The following is a 16,043-nucleotide window of genomic DNA, read 5'->3' as shown; positions in this document are numbered from 1 at the left end:
TGTATGTTAACGGCTGCCCCACCCTTCAAACCGAAACGCATACTGCTTCACGGTTGAAATAGGCAGGAAAAATATTACCTATATAAGAAAATATACATAATTTCGTTCCAAAAACATTCCGTAATTAGGAATCGATGTAAACGAGCAGTGAATGTTTGTTTTTCTGGAACTCCTTGAACGTAATGAAAGTTTTGGTTGGATTTTATAAAATTAGATAGATAATTATAGACTGCACGGTCATCAAACCTAGCTTTTAATTGAAAAACTTGTGTATTAAGACCGACTTTAGTTTTAAACCTTCAAGGTCACGTCTTTTATTATATAATAGCCGAGTATTATGCTGCTTTGTTTATAAAACAAAACATTAAATTGCCACAGTAGCATTTTTATTAGGTTAAATATTTTGTGTTGTTTATTTGTTGTTTGTATTATTTATTTATATTGTTAAATATTTTGTATTCTTTTTGTTTGTATTATTTATTTATATTGTTACGACGATAATAGTACATAATAATATATTGTATGACGGATGCAGTTTGTGAAGGAAAATTTACTAAGAAAACCAAACTTTCATATTACATTTACCTACGGCAAGTGAGTGATTAAATTATTAAAAAAAAAGCGAAACACCATATCGTGAAGAAATTAGACAAAAATATGTTAAAAATTTATTTACTTTGTTTTGGATCATAACGGTAGTGTGTAATTGGACTCAAAGCTACACTATATCATCTGATAAGACGACAACAGGACCTCAGTTTTATTTTTAAAAACTATATACGAGTTTAAAAATTGTTTGCCGTGTATAGAAAGAGAAAAAAATCCATTTTATTTATAAAATTTGCACAAGTTTTTAGCGCGTAACCGCATGGTCGCAGCTCACCGCGCAATAGCCGTGCATTTCTTACCTGAAAGTAAGTTTCTTATTTAAAATCAATTCAGATATTAATTCGAAAATCGAGTTTTAATTAAATAAGTATGTGATTTAAAATTGTGTCCACTTAACCCATAGACACAGCTGAGTTTTTCGCCGGATCTTCTTAGTGGGTCGCCGGTTTCCGATCCGGTGGTAGATTCTGCGAAGCACTGCTCTTGCTAGGGCCAGTGTTAGCAACACACCCGGCTTGAGCCCCGTGAGCTCACCTAGACGTCAAGAAGCTGATATAATTTCTCAAGGCTATCAGCATAGGTAGGAACAAAAAAAAATAGACGAGCATGCGGCTCACCTGGCGTTTGTTTGTCGATGTATAGACAACACTAATGTCGGGACATAGAATTGCCGCTATCTACCCCAGTTAAATGTTATAAAAATTGATAATCTCCGCAGGATAATCACCGTATTTAGACAACAACAAAAACAAAATACCTAGTTTCTGTATGTAGCGAACTAGATTATTATCTGTGTTTCACACCTACACCGCTCCTTTCAAGCTCGTCACCTAAATACAGTTGTCCTCTGCCTTTTATGTTCTGTGGTTCGGTCAGAATACGGAAAGTGGAACGAGTGACGTTATAAGCGTGGGTAAATAATACGTTCAAAAATAAAGTTGTTTTTCTTTGCTCACGAGTTAATTTAAGTTAAATCGATTCTTGTATGATGATTTCGAATCGTAAAAATGCACAAAATCAGGGCTTAAAGTGGTTTTCGACTGTCTTCACTGAGTTGTGTGGATACGGTCCATCTGATGGTGAGTGTATACGGACGCCACGTATCTTCTTCTTCTTATCAGCCCACAGACGTCCACTGCTGGACATAGGACTCTCCCAAGCCTCGCCACAAAGACCGGTCCTGCGCTGCCTGCATCCAGCCGATCCCCGTAAACCTCAATAGATCGTCGGTCCATCTTGTGGGAGGCCTATCCACGCTACCTCATCCGGTACGCGGTCGCCACTCAAGAAGTTTCTGGCCCCAACGGCCATCCGTTCTACGAGCAATGTGTCCTGCCCACTGTCACTTCAACGTCGCAAATACCTTGTAAATACGTTACCTGTTAATACCTTGTAAATGTAAATACGTTAATAGAATAATACGTTTAGCCACGTACGGCTAAACGTATTATTCTTCAGAACTGTTACTTTTATAAAAATCGTGCCACTTATGGTCGCATTATAGTTGTCGTTCACTTCGAGGGAGTCAAATTTTATTTTTGCAGTCTAATTAGCAGGGGAAGGCCGTTTTTTGAAAAAAAAAATGTACATTCCAATTTGAACTTTATTTTGAAAAACAAAACAGTCGAAATTTCGATTGAAATTTCGACTTTAAGAATTACATTTTTAAAGTACATGACAAGTTTTAAAGTACAAAGACGTACATGTCTAACTTTATGGACTGTAATAACATGTCATTTATGTTGAGAGTCTTTTGTGGAGCGTTACTACCGCCACGGTACTCATATTTCACAAATACTCGTATTTTTATCGTATATTAAAAACAAAATCAATAAACTAATCAATCAATAAAGAAACGAATGAATTTCAAAATAAAATACATATTTTAAAAATGAAATTCATTTTAAATTAGAATTTATTGCCAGCCATAAATAAGTTATGATTCAAATGGCCAGTATTGTAAAAAAGTAACTTCATAGGTGGATGATATAAAATTGATAGCCGGTCCTAACTGGAGGAGGGTTGTTAAAGATAGACAACAATGGACAGTGTTGGAGGGAGCCTATGCCAATAGGCACACTGAACTGAGAGACATTCTGTCAAATATACAAAAAATAAATCCAACAGTGCTAAAAGTTCTGGCTAAAGGGCTCATTGATTGACTGATTGAACTTCATAGGTAAATTATCTATTATCATAAATATGTATCTCGACGGCATATTTTGTGTAAATTGTAATGTTTTTGTCTAACTAACAATTTGATAGACTCGCATACAACATAAATAACTCTTTACGTAATGAGAACGGTTTACGGCTTTCCTCAATCGACACGTTACCGCGAAAACTGTAAAGTATTCGAATTTAAATGAATCGTAAAAATTAAAATACACTCCCGAAAAACTAGAGTATGTTCTCACCACGCTATTATTGGTATTCACTTTACACGTTATTACGGATCCTCCCGATCCATTAACGGTGCTTTTAGGTACCACAAGCACCGGTCACCGTCCTCGTCGAACCCGTCGCTTGCGACGAAGGGCTCGACGAGCGAATTAACCAACGGCAATGCTCCTGGCATTGCTGAAGTCCATGGACGACGGTAACCATCTTACCATCAGGTGGGCTGTACGCTCGTCTGCCTACAAAGGCAATAAAAAAAAAAAGACAGCCCACTGAATTTCTCACCGGATCTTCTCAGCGTTTCCGATCCGGTGGTAAATTCTGCGAAGCACTGCTCTTGCTAGGGCCAGTGTTAGCAACACTCCGGTTTGAGCCCCGTGAGCTCACCTACATGTTAGGACGAAGCTGATATAACCTCTCAAGGCTATCAGCACAGGTAGGATAAGAAAAGGTATTCACGAATGTACAATGAGCGTTGTTTGAAATTTAAACTCAATTAGATTATTTGTTCACAATAACCCGCTAGGATAGCAATACTTGAGATGCAATAAGAAATTCATTGTTCAAGAACGGATAACCCAGTTTATAAACCTTAACCTTTAAATATTAATTTCGTACCGGTACCGGAAACACAGCGGTGCAAGCTTTACCCGGAAGGTATGTCAAACTACAAATTACATTAGTCGTGTGAATGCACTTACAAATATACATAGCTAATGCAGTATATGCATTATGGACAATTATCATAATTTGTGGGCAACTTATTACTCTATTATCGGATGTGTTACATTTTTGAATGAAGTTTGCATGCATCACGCACCCACGGCGATACACAAGTTTGTGTTGTTGTTTTCCGCTAATTAACATGCGATGTTTTTAATAGGGAACGTTCACACTGATCCCTGTTAATTAGATCAAGGATTATCTAACAGAACTATTGATTTTAATAAAATAATATAAGAAATAAATTGCATTGTAACTTTAATTCAATGACGAAAGTAGACTAAAATTGGTAGGGAACTAACTGTTGCTAGGGATTGTGTTGTCTTTTTAGCTTTTTTTTTAATTGCTTAGATGGGTGGACGAGCTCACAGCCCACCTGGCGTTAAGTGGTTACTGGAGCCCATAGACATTTACAACGTAAATGCGCCACCTACCTTGAGATATAAGTTCTAAGGTCTCAAGTATAGTTACAACGGCTGCCCCACCTTTCAAACCGAAACGCATTACTGCTTCACGGCAGAAATAGGCAGGGTGGTGGTACCTACCCTCGCGGACTCACAAGAGGTCCTACCACCAGTAAAATACTGTCTTCAGAACGCTACGCTAAATTCGGTTTTGTATAAAAATTACACCTATATTTTGTTATTATGCTTCTTATTAAAATTTCAAACTTTTCTCGACTCCTATCAGATTTGCGTATTCAAAATCGTGTGGAATTGGATTGTGTAAAAATGTGTGGAAATAATATAATGAAAATAACAAATTCGAGATTAACCAGTAAAAGTAATTTTAATTATTGTATACACTCGTTTCGGTTTTCAGTTATGTGAAGAGTGCTGCATTTAGTGTATTGATCGATATCTAAATTAATCAAAAGGAACGTCTATTAATAATTTAACCTCTAACTTCGACGCCACTAGACTAATAGTAAGTTTGTTTACTGCTATAAATAAAGCATTTGCCCACATACTTTGGCCTGTAAGTCGGACAGATGTAAATGAATAACAAGAATCCAAGATAATCGGTAACGTTTGTTCGTTCGTAAATGTATCGCGCGGTCTGGCTTTACCGTTGTAGCGCATAATACGTAATATGCAAAACGCAAGCGAATACAAGAATGACACTCAAATAGAAATTGGCCACACGAAAATAAGTAAATCTTACAGCGATCATAATAGCAACTATCCATATAAATTCACTGGTGAAGTGTAGATAAAATATTCGTGGATTAAAAAAAAAAACTCTGCCGTATTTGAATTTGCTAAGATTGAAATTTATGAAGTCCTCTGAATAAAACATGAATTTTTGAATAAAACAATAACTCTTGAGGTTAGTTCACAATATGTTAAAATGACAAGATACTTGATCTTAATAATCATGCTGATACAATTTTTGTTTTTGTATTAAAATTATATGCAAATGTAATCCGAAAAAGATTTAAATAATATAACTATTAATGTATGTACCTACATACGTACGTATGTAATATTTTTGAGTACCACAGGTAAAGTAGTTACTGTTTGATCTTAACCTCGGCGCTTTAGTGAAGAGCCAAAGAAAGATGTCTAGTTATATACGGCATAACATAATGAACAATATATAAACGTTGCTAAGACGAAATTTTCAATCAAGAAAACTCCCGTAAAATGTATTAAAGTTTTCTATTAATACTATTAATGATATTATTGGATTAATATTTTAAAGTTATGATATTTTTTTAATAACTACTTTTAATCGCCTGATCGTCAGTTTTGATAATTTGATTAATAAATATCATCGATTACATATATACAATGTATATTATAATGTAGTGACATGAAAATTACTTTGCAGAACACAACGAGGAAACACTAATCACTACAGGTAATATTAAAGCTACTTAATGCTATTCATTCATTCATTTAATAGCAATCGATAGATTTATAAGACCTTGTGTTTCCGATACTAAGAATAATATTATATTTATAATAATAATATTATTATAAGTATAATATTAATAATAACTCTAAATATATTTTGCTATTATTTAAAAACTCATCGAAACTTGAAAGAGACCATGTATCTATTTTAAATAACTTCACGTTCCACTTGTATAATTTGAAAATGACTTTTTGACACTTTTTGTCATTGTTAAGAACTGAAATGATTTTAAAACGAAGCGCAAAAATCAGAAGACATTGTTTAAATATGTAGTCGTTGGCCTATTTTGCTTAACAGCTAATCATTACTTCTTGAACATCAAATCTATAAGAAACGTCTAACTTAGTATTTTATGGATTTGTTCTCTGTATTTAAAAAAAAAACTATCAGAATGGTAATTCACTATTAAAGAATAATTTACGTGAATGACTGAGCTCACGGCCTGGAGTTCAATGATTTCCGGAACCTATGAATATCATTTGCCTAAATTAGGACACATGAAGACCGGGTCTCAATTTTATAACGACTATCTCCTACCTGGAGCGTATGAATGTAGAATGTAGACAGAACCGGACAAGATGGCGGTAGATAGACGTGCAGAGTCAATTATACCTTCTAAAAAAGGTCATTTGAAAATTAACCCTATTGCTAAGTCATAAAGGTTACAGATTTTTTTCTCTACCTTTCGCTGGTAGCCTAGGGGGCTACTCCAGCTATGCCCAGACGGGTAGTGAGCTCACGGACTCAACCTGAAAGAATTTGCTAACGTAAGCCCTAGCAAGAGCATTGCTTTCCAGAATCTAACATCGGATCCAAATCGCGACCCTTTGAGAAGATCCGGCGAGAAAGTCGTTTCTGTACTGATTAATAACATACTTAGAATTCAATAACCATATTTAGTTATATTCGTACACGTTTATGTAAAATTCAATCAAATAGCATCTAATATCATATCCTTATTATTCATTCACATCATTTTAAACCACTTCGAAAAGTTAAGCAAGCTCTCAATAAGATTGCCGCAAAATAATTACGAAATTTATGCAAATTAGATGTCGCAAGCCAATCTATGATTTGTTTATATTCAGATAATTTATAAATAAACATAATTCCAAGGTTTTATCCTAAAGCAGAGTTTAAAAAAAACGAAATGAGCCAATATATGTAGGTATATGTTGCATGATTGCTGGCAATAATTAATACATGTACATATCAACAATAAGAAGTAATGTCCGTTCAGTAGTTACTTTACGTACGTGATCAGCGGGGGCTGACTGCCAAATGCCATTGTTCGTAATGTGTACACAGTCCATTGGATCAACAGCATTTCAACTTTCATCATTAGCCAACTCAGCGCTACAGTTTATTTTTTTTTTTATTGTTTAGATTGATGGACGAACTCACAACCCACCTGGTGTTAAATGGACTGGAGTCCATAGACATCTACAATGTAAATGTGCCACCCACCTTGAGATATAAGTTTTAAGGTCACAGTATAGTAACAACAGCTGCCCCACCCTTCAAACCGAAACGCATTACTGCTTCACGGCAGAAATAGGCGGGATAGTGGTACCCACCCGTGCGGACTCACAAGAGGTCCTACCACCAAAACAAAATTCGTGAAGTATACGGGAGATTTTTACTAGTGGTAGGTAGGTAACATTAGGTCAATTTATGTGGAGCAGTAAATTCTTTGAAATTTGAAATTTTCGATCGAACAATGCACGCAATATAATTGAGACTTCGATCTCATGTATCAAAAAGGGAGCAAGGATATCGTCATACATGATACGACGTTAATGACGCAATAGAAAGATTTCCATAGACACAATCTACTGAGTTTCTCGTCGAGAGTTTTCTCGATGGGTTGCGATTCCGATCAAGTAGAAGATTCAGTTAAGCACTGCCCTTGCCAGTGCTAGTGTTAGCACACTCTCTCAAGCTGAGTCTCGTGAGCTTACCTATCAGTCAAGCTAGAACCGCCCCTTAGGCTACCAGCGAATAGATAAAAATAAAAAATCCTGTGACTGGTTATTGGTCTAAGCACTTCATATGTGAGACCATCAGCGCAAAAGTGGCCTAACCCACAATTTTTTATATTCAAGCTTAAATGGCGTATATTGGAATTTATTATTTATTTAAAATATAATAAATTTTGATGCAAAACCGGCCTGTCCATAGTTTCACCCATAGATAACAGATAACTTTGTAAACATTATTTTTGCGCGTATTGTTGTTTTGCCTACTCAAATTGAAATTCATGAAAATTCAAACCTAATTGCCTCCATACTAATTATGGTAAGCTTAGGCCTCTTTTGCGCTGATGGCCTCATATGTAAGTTACAATATTATTGAATTAATTTCCTTGTTTCGTTTTCCTCTTATAATAAACATTGAAGCCGTTATCTCGCAACGAGTCCGTGTCGCAGACTGCTTAAATTACTTTAAACCTCAGTAACTGTATTACTCAACTACATTCATTTAGCTTCGAGTCTCAAGGTGAGATAACGCTTTGCATTTTTTATTAGCGATACCTTGTCCTGAAACGCTTTGTGACGTCAGCGTATATGACATTCGTTAAGTGTTCTATATTTGTGATCAAATTGTAGTTAGTATTGAATGGTTATAAAATTTATTTAAAATACGAAACATTAGACTGTACACTAAACAATTAAGATTAAGATTATTTAATCTATATGGGATTACAATCCCCATTGTGATTATTTAAAATGTATATTAATGTTTTTAAAAACTCGTGTGTTGGAACTTAATATGGTCCACGTATGTTCGACTATAGACGAAATATAGTTTGAATATTTGATAAAGCCAGTCGATCAAGGCTTAAAGAGTAAAATATACGTTATACAATAAATTGAAAGTTGGCCTCATGTCTCGGGCGGCAGGTCATATTATTATATCTCATATATCCCCATATATCCCGTCCAAAAAAAGATAATAATTTGAATTTTAAAACATCTGTTCACGTATATATCAATACGTATATCACGTATATATAAAATCATTGCTGTTCGTTAGTCTCGCTAAAACTCGAGAACGGCTGGACCGATTTGGCTAATTTGTCTTGAATTATTTGTGGAAGTCCAAAGAAGGTTTAAAAGGTAGATAAATATGAAAATGCTCGGAATTAAATAAAAATAACAATTATATTTTCCCTTTGGTATGTCCCCCGTCAGACGAATTCCTTTTGTTTTTTTTAAGTTTATTTTATACAAAAGTTTAGGAATTTTATTAATCGATTGAGGCACTACGAAGTCTGCCGGGTCAGCTAGTATAAAATAATTATAGTTGGTGGTATATGTTGGTGGTGGTTGGTGAAAGAATCACAAATGAATTTACTATTAAATGCACTCCGTACCTGTCCGTACTCTGTTATTTTGGTTTAACAAACTGGTATAATTATAATACTGTGTTGTAAACACATTACGTGCACACGCAGTAACTATGACAACATTTTGCATCATAGTAATTTTAAGTCCTTCTATGTACGTTTACGAGTATTAGATGTCATACCCGTAAAAGATACCGGTGTTCGAATCCGGCAGGCGGGTACCAATTTTTCTAATGAAATACGTACTCAACAAATGTTCACGACTGACTTCCACGGTGAAGGAATAACATCGTGTAATAAAAATCAAACCCGCAAAATTATAATTTGCGTAATCACTGGTGGTAGGATCTCTTGGGAGTCCGCACGGATAGGTACCACCACTCCGCCTGTTTCCGCCGTGAAGCAGTAATGCGTTTTGGTTCGAAGGGTGGGGTAGCCGTTGTAACTATACTGAGACCTCAGAACTTATATCTCAAGGTGGGTGGCGCGTTTACGTTGTAGATGTCTATGGGCTCCAGTAACCACTTAACATCAGGTGGGCTGTGAGCTCGTCCATCCATCTAAGCAATAATAAAAAAAAAAGATCTTAGGAATATTTATTTGGTTCATATAATTAGTCATTTTCTTTTCGATGTACAGTGTGCTTAGTGCGAGTTTTTCAACGTTCTCGATAGCGTAAAAGTTAGCTCATATTTGTATGGAATGGCATCGTTTGCCTACGTTTGCCGTTAGGGGCGCTGTTCCAACTACATACAAAATTGGGTTAACTTTTACGCTATCGAGAACGTTAAAAAACTCGCAGTAAGCACACAGTATTGTTTGTAAACGTTTTAATAATATAATTTTGTGAAGTATTTTAGTTTTATGTATCTACGCTAGGTCGAAGTGGGAATAGGAAGATGTGACACCGCTTTGTGCAGACTTACACAACACAACAAGTCCAGACTTTATAAAAATGGGAGGAGTGATTTTTAAATATATAAGACTCAAAACAATTTCACAAGCCTTGGATCTACTGACCAAATTCGAAATAGGCCAACGATTGTTCAATTAATTGCCTTAATCTCAAAAGAAACCTTCGAAGTACGAAAAGGACGGCTTGAGGATAAACCAATAACGGTATTCAGTTTAATTTTGTTTTTGCTCCGCATTTACTCGATGACTGTACCTTACGTAACAAGAGGACATTGCTTCTCAAAGTTTTAATTTATCATGAACATTTTAACAAGTAAAATGCATAAAGAGGTTGTTAAATTACTTACGGAGTCATTAAAGTCTGCACGAGCCAAAATTAATATTAATTGTGCCGTGTTTATTTCGTGCAACAATCGAGTATTGTGATTTTAAGGATGAACATGTAGCGGTAACTATCACTGAATAGAAGATTTCCGATAACCAAATTAGCACTGACGAAAATTCCCAAAAAATTATTTCAACATAAGTTCCAGTCAGCAACAGTCGGTCGGGGGAAAGTCTCTTTAGGTAAAGATAACAACCATGATTCCTATATACAAGTGCACAGCGATGTAACCACTGCCTTGTAATACACTAACCTCGTTTCCTCATCCTGTGACACGCACACTCGGATAATCCATTTCCGAAGATCTTCCGTTTTAGTGCTATGTACGATAGTTTTATTGTGATTAAGACTCAACCTCATGACCCAAGGTGTTATGCACGTGGTAATCTCTGTGTATACGCTGCACTAACAATTTGAGCGTGATGTCACCTCTCATAACCTGTCACTGGTTATTAAAAATGTTGCTTAGATTGGAGCTGGTGTTTTCGTATCTGAACGCTCGGATTTGTTAATAATACTCATTGAAGAACTAAACATGCTGACAGCGGCTTGTGATTTTAACGACATATTATTATTGTTAGTACTTGTCAATTCTGGGCAGTTTGTCTTTAGTGGCAATAAAAGAGAAGTAAATGTATAATATTGAAATAGTAAAGAACACTAAAACAGGGCGTAAACCGATTCTTTCCTACTTAATCGTTGATAGCCTAGGAGGCTATTCCAACTTCACGTGGACCGGCAGGTGAGCTCACGGGCTTAACCTGAGAGGATTGCTAACTATTAGTGTTACTAGCCCTAACAAGAGCGGTGCTTCGCTGAATCTACTACCGGATCGGAATCGCGACCCACTGAGATCCTGATCCTGCAGGAGCCAGTCACCGTCGACGCCCTAGACACGTCCTTACGGATCCATCAGATCCATAACCTTTGCATAAGAAGCCTTCAGCTCTAACAATAGGAGCAGGCTTAGGGACCCCGGTAACCGTACTCGTCGAACTCGACAAAGAGTTCGCCGTGCAACCTAACCCATGAATCAGGTCGCTGAGTTTCTCGCCGGATCTTCTCAGTGGGTCGCTATTCCGATCCGGTAGTAGATTCATTCGCGAAGCAGCTGCTCTGGAGTTGTTAGGTCTCCTTCGGAGGCGCTCGGACAGCTGTTAGCGAATCCCACCCCTCCTGGCTGAGCGTCTGCTCGCCCACCCGTCTTGATGAAACTGGAAAGGCCTCCGGGCCAGCAGTAATCCTTCAATCCTAAAAAAAGACCCACTGAGAGGATCCGGCGAGAAACTCAGTGGGTTTTGTCTATGGGCTAGTTCGCACGTCAAATTCTTAAAATTAGAACCGATGTACCTATATAGACTTTGTATGAAACAGTGAATTGAGCGTCAAATTAGTTTTTAATTTTGCAATTTCACTGGAGTGCCAATAGCCATGATCCGACAAATGCTTGAGAAAAGCATAGAGCACAACCATTCATTTTTATTCAGATTTAGGGAGATAGATAGATATATATTATATAGATATATATTTTGTCTCGACGTTTCTCTCATATTACGTGAATATTCCAATACGAAATATAAGTAAAAGTGGATGTTACGTATTCTGTTGAATTTAATTTCGATTTCAATATAGAATAAAAATAAACGCTTTGATTAACATCGTAATTTCGATTAGGTTTATTGAATATGACGGAAATTAGTTGAATAAAATCGAGTGGTAGTACTGTTATGAGCAATAAATTGTGTGTTATAATTAAATTTATCGAATGTGAAGGTAATCGAGCCGGACCTGTAATCGAGTTAACGCATAGACATGCTATTTCGCGTGTTATTTCGAATCAATTTTTTGGGCTATAAATTCACTTCGAGCCATAAGTTTTAGCCACGGTATTACACATTGTTTCTTTCTATAAATAACAAGACTGTGTACGTTGTTGTTGTTGTTGTTTTAAATGTCTTACATAAGGACGGTTGGTTTTTTTAGCATTGCTTTTGCCAATACAAAAAAAGGAAAAATACTATTCTATTTCCCGATCCATTAACGGCGCTTTTAGGTACCACAAGCACCGGTCGTTGTGCTCGTCGAACCCGTCGCTTGCGACGAAGGGCTCGATGAGTAAATTAACCAATAGACATAGCCCACTGAGTTTCTTGCCGGATCTTCTCAGTGATCATTTCGGTGATCTCACGGGGCTCAAACACTGCCGGTTTGAGCCCCATGAGATCACCTACATGTCAAGAAGCTGGAATAGCCTCTCAAAGCTATGAACATAGGTAGGAAAAAAAAGAACTATTCTACCGGACTCACAATAATAACTGACATACTACCTACTGAATAATAAAATTTGTACATTTTAATAAAAAGTTATTAATGAATCTCTATTGAATTGTATACTTTGATAAAACCCATAAATTGCTAGTAAAGTTTCTACAGATAGCTGCGTGCTTTTCTAGATATTCGTCTTAAGATTCCTCGCGTAGCTTGGAATTCTGTGTTCCGTTCATACTACAAGTATTATTAACAAGAAACCAGATTCGCAGAACCACGTAAACTGGTTCTGATCTTGGGCTCGATGACTATTTGAAATAACCGTCTATTGCACGTGATCTATAGAGTTGAAATCAATATTGGATTTTTTCTAAGTGTTTACAACAGCACTACTAAACGGACTATGTGAATAGTTGTGCCAAATAAGATACAAAAATACTACCATTTTTCATTTAACTGTAAGTTTTTTTTAAGTACTCTTTTGTAATTGAAACTATTTATTTTTACTTCGTATTTTTATCTTAGTAATTTTAATAATCTATAAAGAAAAACTCTTAAAAATTGTTTTCGAGAATTTATTGAGACCTCAATCAGATTTTTGGTAGAAACCCGTGAAGATATAACCAACGATATTTTTCTATCTCCCCTTACTGACACAGTTTCATATTACAACTTCAACGGCTAATATTTTTGTAATGGTGGCCATTATAAATAAAATACACTAAATTGTCAAAATAAACCGATTTACACGACAGGACTCTTCACGTGCCCTACAAATAGTTCATAGTAAATAATTATAGTTACTAATGTTATGTTTTTTTATTGCTTAGATGTGTGTGGACATGCCCACAAGCTCATCCGGTGTTAAGTGGTTATTGGAGCCCATAGACATCTACAACGTAAATGCCGCGACTCACCTTGAGATATAAGTTCTAAGGTTTCAGACCTCAGTATAGTTGCATGATTAGATGTTATCCTTCACCGTGGAAGTCAATCGTGAAGATATCTGAAGCATGTATTTCATTAGAAAAATTTGGTACCCGCCTGCGGGATTCGAACACCGTTGCATCGCTACATACCAATGTACCGGACATCTTATCCTTTAGACCACGACGACTTCAATGAATAAATGTTAATTATTCAATCAATTAAATTTTTCACCTCAAGAATGAATAACCTAATTCAATTATTACATGAATTTAATAAAAGTGAAGGTTCTTTGAACGGATTGGCTGACATTTTGAACAGTTTCGTAACTTTTATTTCGCGAAATTTAATTTAAGTTAAATAAGTAAGTCTTATTCGTGTTCGATTTTGACATGGTTTATTAATATGTAATTATTATACATAGTTTTCAAATACTTACAGTATGTCATGTAGTTCATGGATGTCACTCATAATGACACGTAGGTAGGTACCTACTCGAAAAATATGAATTTCTATGAATTCACCATATGACCATCAGATTTATACAACTGTGATAAGGTCGATTTTTGTTTAAAAAATATATATCATGTCGTACATATATGTCGCATGATTCAGCGTCGCTTGATTCCTTTGACTGATTTATGTTCCTTTTTCGTTTTCCATTGTTCTATCGAGCTTGTCAAATTCGAATGTAGCATATCATTATAAGATTGTTTAACTTTACCAGACAGACCAGTGTTTTTACAGTACACAAATTGAAACACGTTGTCGGACATTAGTAAAAAAAACATGACAACATGGTAATATAAAGATCCAAATTCAAAATTGTGTTGATTTTTTCTTTAATCGTGTTGTTTTATATATGTAAAGAAAGTCTTGTTCCTTTTTTTAATTTGAATTATGCCGCGCATGCGCTGTCGACATGTACTGGAACCATAGACCTTTAAAATAGGTTTCATACTTCAATGGCTGGAACGTCCGCGCATATGTTGTAAAGTCGAAAAGGCAGCCTTGACAAAAAGAAACAATATGACATTTCTTAAAATTTAAATAAAATTAATTTCTATTTAGATAACTACAAGATTATAAAATAAACTTTAAATTTCGTTTCTTTGTTCTTTCAGAGCAACACATTTAAGTTTTTATTTTAACAATACAATACTAGCTATATAAAAAGCTTATTAATCTTATATAATTATTTATATAACAATCAATATAATAATTATTTGATTCATTTCACAATTCCAATGTAATGATTCAGCCTCGCGTTATTCGAAGAGCTCTAATAATTTTGATACAATAGTATGTTTTTTCTATATCCCATTAATTTTGTTTTTAAATTATAGCAGATGCGAAAGAAGTTACTAGATTATAAAATTGTTATATAGGGTGTTCCAATATGACGTTTCATTTACAATAGCCCGCCATTTTAACAGTTGTCGTCACTCAAGCTGTCACTACTTGACGGATGACAAGCTGTTTTCCATTATTAATGACATACCCTCATCTTCACAATACAATACATATATATATATATTTTTTTAAGAGATTTTATGACCTGGTAACTAAGACCTTTAAGTCATGTCTTATTTTACTTTATTTTCTTAATTTTATGAAAAATGATAATATGGAGTGAAATGAAATGAAGATGATTAATTTGAGACATTAATCAACTGGGATGAAATTTAATGAAATGAGATGATATGGGATGAAATATAATCGCAGTAAAATGGTGGTCATTTACTGAGATTTTTTCAGTGGACTTTTTGGAGGAACCCGAGAAGTTACGTCCAGCAGCTTTGTTTCATTTTCCCACATTTGTGCACTTTCACAGATATTAAACAGTTAATAAACCACCATTATTACACATTTAAACCTGAAGAAACACTAAATAGACAAAATAAAACAAATCACACAACTTCACTCCTCGCGTTCCCGCCAAAAAGTCCAATACATATACAATACATATTAACATAGATTATACACTTAATATTTGAGACATATTAAAATAACACCTCGCATTGGAAGACGCTATAGCTTAAAGTTTCACAACTTCTGCGTTTGATCTGTTCATCACTGGGTTTAAGCCGTGGAAATGTACCTATTGGAAAACTCCGTCCATCAACAGTGCTTTCTATTCAATATTTTTGGCTACTTACAATTCCACTCCGGAATCAGCTTCCCTACTGCTGTGGCATTTAGGGAACATTCTTCAACAGAGTTTTGGAAAGAGACCAGTCAGTGCCAGTCGTCAAATTACAATTGAAATTGACCTGAATATTCTAATAAATATTGAAATAAATAAATTGAGTTTTTCTAGAAACTAATTAGTTACTGTGATATCGACAGAGTAGCCATGCATTAAGTTCGTCACGAACGAATGAGTCAGCCTTGGTAACATCTCGTGTTTCCTGGTACCCTTTTATCATTGTAATGAACAATTTGTACACAGCTATATAAAATTGTATAAGACTTTTCAATGTATTGTCATTGACTACATATTTAGCATAAATAATAAATTCTAAATGAAGCTTCGATTTTTAATGA

The 16,043-nt window shown here is 35.3% G+C and overlaps 1 protein-coding gene and 1 long non-coding RNA gene across 3 annotated transcripts in view; one reads left to right on the top strand and one right to left on the bottom strand.

Moving 5' to 3' along the window:
- The window catches only part of LOC101739889 (uncharacterized), a 145,584-nt gene that overhangs the window by 26,310 nt on the left and 103,231 nt on the right, over window positions 1-16,043 (top strand). The gene's annotated exons all lie outside the window — the stretch shown is intronic.
- Window positions 656-14,487, bottom strand: LOC134201259 (uncharacterized). 2 transcript variants are annotated; one of them, XR_009976465.1, is made up of 2 exons: window positions 13,936-14,487; window positions 656-908 (listed from the first exon to the last, which is right to left on the bottom strand). It is a non-coding gene; the product is annotated as an uncharacterized LOC134201259 (long non-coding RNA). The 2 variants fall into 2 exon arrangements; XR_009976464.1 differs by lacking the exon at window positions 656-908 and adding an exon at window positions 13,131-13,339.

This window comes from Bombyx mori, chromosome 3 (assembly GCF_030269925.1).
Source record: "Bombyx mori chromosome 3, ASM3026992v2".
Lineage (NCBI taxonomy): Eukaryota > Metazoa > Arthropoda > Insecta > Lepidoptera > Bombycidae > Bombyx > Bombyx mori.
Note: the sequence above shows the minus strand (reverse complement) of the source record. Positions and strands in the feature narration are given on the sequence as shown.